Genomic DNA, 7,500 nt, shown 5'->3' on the forward strand with positions numbered 1-7,500 from the left:
ATTGTTCTAAATATTACATTTCATCTTTATTATTCTACTGTGGTTACACCATTTGACATTTTCAGGAGCATTCAGTCTTACTTTTGGTAAAAATGGTACAAATGTCATTTCAAATGATATAAAACCAACAAAAATACTAAATGTACATTTTAACAAACCTGATGCTGCTTTATAACTATTTTTTAACATATTAATGAATTGATCATGTTATTTATCACTGACCCGTATCCATTCAAGCTTCACAGTGTTTCTCTAAACTCTCTCTAAAGCGAACTGACAGGAAATGACACGGGGAAATAAATTGATGTCATGCACACCTGGAGACGGCAGGACGAACCAGCCAATGAGATTTCACAGACACGCTGACTTTTTTTTTTTTATCAATGCAGAGTCAGACAGAAAAACATTTGGTACAAAAATTCATATTCATGCAAACTCAACCATCTCTGACCTCAGACAACCTTTGGGCTAAATTAGGCATAATGGTGTGTATTTAAAAACTCAGCAGAGAGATGTAAAGTCAGTAAATCAAGACTAAACAGTTGATCCTCTCTATAATCAACAGAGTGAGACCTCTTCTCTCTTTCGGCTCAGTTTTTGCAGCAGGACATTCAGCAGCTTGTGTCACACAGATATTTAATCAACATTATTTATCTCTTGCTGCAGTGTGGATAGAAGTCTTGGATCTCTATTTGGCAGATTTGGCACATTTTAACCAAACATTTTAAAGTGAAGTGACGCCACACCAATCACAACCAATCACAACCTCCTACTCTGATTCCTGCTACACTCCTAACTCAATTATCACTACTTTATACCCAAACATCCTTCCAGTTACTACATCAGACCGCTGCTATAAAGCTCCTTCACAAATAATAATAATAACTGGAGCCCATAATGTAATAATATACTAATATCACTTTATTTAAATCTATCGGACTCTCTCTCTCTGCCTGTCTGTCTCTCTTTCTATATGTCTGTCTCTCTATCTCTCTGTCTGTCTCTCTCTCTCGCTCTCTCTCTCTCTATCTGTCTCTCTCTCTCTGTATCTCTCTCTCTCTCGTTCTCTCTCTCTGTATATATATATATATATCTGTCTCTCTCTCTATCTGTCTCTCTCTCTCTCTATCCCTCTCTCTATCTCTCTCTCTAAAGACAACATGAAACAACAGTATATGCACCTATACTCTGTCTAATTTTCACATCTATAGTTGTATTTCTCATCTCTCTCACAGCTCGCTCATAACTTCCTCGCTGTAGTTTCTGGAGCATCAGTTAAGACGTCAGCTGGTCTCATTTAACCAATAGCAAGGTGCAGACCTGTAGAAGCCACTAACGTGATATATTTGCCCGTTTTTTAATGTAAAAAAAATCCTTCACAAACTGGAGCCGATAAGGACGATAAGGAAATAAGAAGGGAAGGAAGGAAAGACAGGCAAAAGGAAGGAGGGAAGAAAGGTAGGAAAGACAGATGTAAGGAAGGACAGAAGGAAGAAAGGAAGGAAGGAAGGACAGAAGGAAGAAAGGAAGGAAGGACAGAAGGACAGAAGGAAGAAAGGTAGGAAGGACAGATGGAAGGAAGGAAAGACAGAAGGAAGAAAGGTAGGAAGGACAGAAGGAAGAAGGGAAGGAAGGACAGAAGGAAGGAAGGAAGGAAGGAAAAGAGCACTGGATGGCAAGCGGGCCGGATCGCACCCCTCGGTCGGCCATATCTGGACCGCGGGCCGCATGTTTGACTCCCCTGATCTAAACGGTAGGAGAGAACTGAGAGTCACTTCTTTTCTTTAGAGAATTGGGACACATTATTGGGAATTAAAAGTGTCTTGAATAACTTCCCATTTTGCAGCTCTGTGTGAGTCATAAATTTGGACAAATCTGCTCCCAAAAAAACTGATGCAGCAGAGCAAATAACAGCGCTGCCGTCTCCTCCAGGTGCATCTCTTCAAAAGCTGCTGGAGGGAGTCTGGATCTTTTAATTTCAGGCTTTGGAGAATGTAAACAGGAATCATCGATCTGATTGATTACACACACACACACACACACACACACACACACACACACACACACACACACAGAGTATAAACGCTGGCCCCTCACACCAAGTTTATAGACACGATTTATCTCCACTCCTGAAACAATAACTCCCGCTCCTCCCTTTATAATCCAGCGCAGAGTCACAGACGTCATGTGATCACGCGGCCGTTCGTCTTCAGAGCAGCTTCAACGGCTCCAACGGACAAAACATGACACCGTGAAATGCACAGCTGCTTCTCCAAGAATGCGACATTTCAACAGCCGGCGCTGCAGCTCGGTCCTTCTATGGACACGAAGCAGCTGAATGTCTGCTGCCATCGCCTAAAAAGGTTTTAGTCTCTGCTTTGTTGATGATGAGTTTTATTTTTTGTGTGTGTGAATGTGAGAGAAAATATGTGTTAGGATGCCTGTGTGTGTGTGTGTTGTGTGTGTGTGTGTGTGTGTGTGTGTGTGTGTGTGTATGTGTGTGTTGGGATGTTGTTCTGACCTGCACATCCACCAGCAGAGCTTTTAAGACTCATGTTATATTCTCTGACACACACACACACACCTCACACATTCATTTCCTAGATACTCATCGTAATCTTTCCTAACCCTAACCTTAACTTTAAATCAAGTCATCAAGCTATCATTAATGATTTACATTAAAGGGACTAGCTGTTGTTTTTTTTAACCCAATAAAAAGGGTAAGTCCCCACAAAGTAGGAATACCTGTATCACATATACACACACACACACAGTCCTGTTTCCATCACTTTAGAGGACAGTGCATTGACTCACATTCATTTCCTAGACTAATCTTTCCTAAAACTAACCTTAAAATAACCCCAGACTAAATTAACTTTAAGTCTTCAAGCTAAAATTATTGATTTACATTAAGCAGACTTACGTTTTTTTTTACACCATTAAAGGAGACGAGTCCCCACAAGTTTAGGAATTCCTGTTTCACACATACAGAGTCTTGTTTTCATCACTTTAGAGGACATTACACTGACTCACATTCATTTCCTAGAGACTAATCTTTCCTAACCCTAACCTTAAAATAACTCCAGACTAAATTAACTTTAAGTCTTCAAGCTAATAAAAGAGGTCCCCATAACGTATATATATACCTGTACCACACACACACCTCACACATTAATTTCCTAGAGACTCATCCTGATCTTACCTAACCCTAACCTTACCTTTAAACCAAGACTTCAAGCTTAAGTTAATGATTTACATTAAAGGGACTAGCTGTTGTTGTTTTTTAACCCCAATAAAAGAGGCGAGTCCCCATAATGTAGGAACACCTGTACCCCACACACACACCTCACACATAATTTCCTAGAGACTCATCTAAATCTTTCTTAACCCTAACCTTAGCTTTAAACCAAGTCATCAAGCTATAATTAATTATTTACATTAAAGGGACTAACTGTTTTTTTACCCCAATAAAAAAGGTAAGTCCCCACAATGTGAGGAATACCTGTATCACACACACACACACATTCCTGTTTTCATCACTTTAGAGGACACTACATTGACTGACATTCAGTTCTTATTTCTAACACAGCACATCAATTCAGCTGATTTTACTAATCGTCTATTTCTTTTTAATTACAGTTGATTTTTCTTATTGTATTTTATTATTATCATTATTCCATGAAGTGAAACCAACTGAGAATTGTGTTATATTATCAGCATGAGGATGAGCTCCTTACACATTGTTGGTATTATCAATTAAAGCAGGACATTATATCGCCACTGACTCTCTTCTAACAATCCGTCCTCCTCTTTATAAAACACACTAACTCTGATCTCTCTGCGACCGGCGAAGCTGCAGGTCAAAATAATTCACCTTCACAGCAACTTCAAACCGTCCTCGTTGTTTCTGCCGCAGGTAAAATGTTTCCTCAGAGCGACACGGAGGAACGCTGAGTGAGAAACGCTGTCTGACACTTCACAACACAGAAAACCTCTCAGCCTCCTCTCTCTCTCTGTCTCTCTCTCCATCTCTCTCTCTCTGTCTCTCTCTCCATCTCTCTCTCTCTGTCTCTCTCTCCATCTCTCTCTCTGTCTCTCTCTCTCTCCATCTCTCTCTCTGTCTGTCTCTCTCTATTTCTATCTTTCTCTCTCTCTCTCTCTCTCTCTCTGTCTCTCTCAATGTGCCATTAAACTAGTTACTAATGGAAATGTTGATGATCACAAAGGAAGTTACATCTGAAGTCACACCTTTAAGATTTTACTCAGGAGGGTTTTTTCCTCATTTTTTAATATTTAACATGTTACTGAATACATGGACAGAAGGAAGGAAGGAAGGAAGGAAGGGAGGAAGGACAGAAGGAAAGAGGGAAGGAAGGAAGGAAGAAAGGAAGGAAGGAAGGAAGGACAAAAGGAAAGAGGGAAGGAAGGAAGGAAGGACAAAAGGAAAGAGGGAAGGAAGGAAGGAAGGAAGGAAGGAAGGAAGGAAGGAAGGAAGGACAAAAGGAAAGAGGGAAGGAAGGAAGGAAGGACAGAAAGAAGGAAGGACAGAAGGAAGGAAGGACGGAAGGACAGGACAGAAAGAAGGAAGGAAGGACAGAAGGGTCAGGTAACTCATTAAAGAGTTAAAAGTGACGTTTAAAGCTTTATTTAACCTTCGCGTCGTCCTCCGGGTCAAATTGACCCCGTCTGTTTCCTTCCTTCCTTCCTTCCTTCCTTCCTTCTTTCCTTCTTTTCCTTCCATCTGTTAATCTTTCCTTCCCTCCTTCCTTCCTTCCTACCTTCTTTCCTTCCTTTCTCCCTTCCTTCTGTGCTTCTTTCCTTCCTTCTTTCCTTTCCTTGCGTCCTTCTTTCCTTCCTTCCTTCCTTTCTTCCGTCTTTCCTTTCCTTCTGTCCTTCTTTCCTTCCCTCCTCCCTTCTCCCTTCCTTCATTCTTTTCCTTCTTCCCTTCCTTCTGTCCTTCTTTCCTCCCTCCCTCCCTCCTACCTTCCTTCACTCCTTTCCTTCCTTCTTCCTCCCTTCCTAACTTCATTCCTTGACTTGAAGACCACAAGAGGGTTAAATAAGGAGGCAGATCAGTATCCATCCAGTTTCCAGGTGAGGAGTCATGTCAGGACACGCTGTGGTCCTCCTCAGGGAGCGGAGCGAGGATCTGCCCCCCCCGCCCCCCCCTTACCCCCTGCGGGCCGAGGCAGCCGAGCGTTCAGTATCAGCGCTAATGAGGAATCATCTCATTAGACATCAGCACAGTGTGGAAGGACAGAAGGAAAAAGGGAAGGAAGAAAGGAAGGAAGGAAGGAAGGAAAGTGGGCCAGATTGGACTCCTCGGTGGGCTGGAAAGAGAGAGGGAAGGAAGGAAGGAAGGACAGAAGGAAAGAGGGAAGGAAAGAAGGAGGACAGAATGAAGGAAGGACAGAAGGAAAGAGGGAAGGAAGGAAGGAGGACAGAAGGAAGGAAGGACAGAAGGAAAGAGGGAAGGAAGGAAGGGAGGACAGAAGGAAGGAAGGACAGAAGGAAAGAGGACAGAAGGAAAGAGGACAGAAGGAAGGAAGGACAGAAGGAAAGAGGGAAGGAAGGAAGGGAGGACAGAAGGAAGGAAGGACAGAAGGAAAGAGGACAGAAGGAAGGAAGGACAGAAAGAAAGAGGGAAGGAAGGAAGGAATGGATGATGGAGGGAACATTTACCCTAACAGATGAAAACATTGGTTAGAAACCCCCCCCCCCCCCCTCACCCCCCGCGGGCCGAGGCAGCCAAGCGTTCAGTATCAGTGCTAATGAGAAGTCATCTCATTAGACATGGGCAGTGTGCTGAAGCTGAGCTGATCATCACACAGATTAACGGCTCGCAGCAGATCTCAGCAGATCGCTCTCAACCTCTCAGCCTCTCAGCCTCTCAGCCTGTCAGCCTGTCAGCCTCTCAGCCTGTCAACCTCTCAGCCTCTCAGCCCCTCAGCCTCTCAGCCTGTCAGCCTGTCAGCCTCTCAGCCTCTCAGCCTCTCAGCCCCTCAGCCTCTCAGCCTCTCAGCCTCTCAGCCCCTCAGCCCCTCAGCCTCTCAGCCTCTCAGCCTGTCAGCCTGTCAGCCTCTCAGCCTGTCAGCCTCTCAGCCTGTCAGCCTGTCAGCCTGTCAGCCTGTCAGCCTGTCAACCTGTCAGCCTCTCAGCCTGTCAGCCTCTCAGCCTGTCAGCCTGTCAGCCTCTCAGCCTGTCAGCCTGTCAGCCTCTCAGCCTGTCAGCCTGTCAGCCTCTCAGCCCCTCAGCCCCTCAGCCCCTCAGCCCCTCAGCCCCTCAGCCTCTCAGCCTGTCAGCCTCTCAGCCTCTCAGCCTGTCAGCCTCTCAGCCTGTCAGCCTGTCAGCCTGTCAGCCTCTCAGCCTGTCAGCCTCTCAGCCTGTCAGCCTGTCAGCCTGTCAGCCTCTCAGCCTGTCAGCCTGTCAACCTGTCAGCCTCTCAGCCTGTCAGCCTGTCAGCCTCTCAGCCTGTCAGCCTGTCAGCCTGTCAGCCTCTCAGCCTGTCAGCCTGTCAGCCTGTCAGCCTCTCAGCCTGTCAGCCTGTCAACCTGTCAGCCTGTCAGCCTGTCAGCCTCTCAGCCTGTCAGCCTGTCAGCCTCTCAGCCTGTCAGCCTCTCAGCCTCTCAGCCTCTCAGCCGGTGCAGCTGGTGCAGAGCGAGCTGCAGCCGGCTGGAGAACATCATCATCCTGTCAGATACATGCTAGCAGCTAACCGTCTGCTGAGGAGAGGAGGGGGGCAGACACTAAGAGAAGAGCTGGTACTGATAGTAGGGATTCTTTAAGGCACGGTTATCAAACTTTTTAGGGCCAGGCCTCTGGCCCTAAAAAGTGAGTCACACAGGTTCAAATTTGAGTATTTCCTGAGTGAAAATAAAGGTTTGAACAAGTTAAATTTAAGACTTTTTAACCTTCCTGTCGTCCTCCTGGGTCAAATTGACCCCGCCTGTTTGGACTGTTCCTTCTTTCCTTCCTTCTGTCTGTCCCCCCTCCCTCTTTCCTTCCCTCCTACCTGCCTTCCTCCCTCCATGCTTCCTTCTTCCTCCCTCCTTTCCTTCCTTCTTCCTCCCTTCCATCTCTCCTTCCTTCCTGTCTCCTTTCCTTCCTTCTTCCTCCCTTCCATCTTCGTCCCTTCCTTCCTGTCTCCTTTCCTTCCTTCTTCCTCCCTTCCTCCCCCGTTCTTTTCCTTCCTTTTTCCTCCCTTCCATCCTTCCATCCTTCCATCCTTCCTTCCTCCCTCCTTCCTTCCTTCCTCTTTATTCTTGACTGTTAGGGGTTACTGTGGGCCGTAGCCAACGCCAAAACAACAAAAACCTAACATCAGTAGCTCCTTAGCCACACACGTGCTGCCGTCTTCTTATGCAGAGGCTAACAACAACAAACACACCTACACACTAGCTGCAAGTCTCACTCTCAAGACGCGTTCACAGACACTCGGAAAAACCAGCCTTTTAACTGAACAGAACAGATTCTGGCTTAAACTCTCAAATTTAAAACACG

The 7,500-nt window shown here is 45.4% G+C and overlaps 1 protein-coding gene across 1 annotated transcript in view; it reads right to left on the minus strand.

The window, feature by feature from the left end:
• Window positions 1-7,500, minus strand: part of si:dkey-22o22.2 (neural-cadherin) — a 162,939-nt gene that overhangs the window by 54,390 nt on the left and 101,049 nt on the right.

This window comes from Scomber japonicus, chromosome 10, assembly GCF_027409825.1.
Source record: "Scomber japonicus isolate fScoJap1 chromosome 10, fScoJap1.pri, whole genome shotgun sequence".
Taxonomy (NCBI): Eukaryota; Metazoa; Chordata; class Actinopteri; order Scombriformes; family Scombridae; genus Scomber; species Scomber japonicus.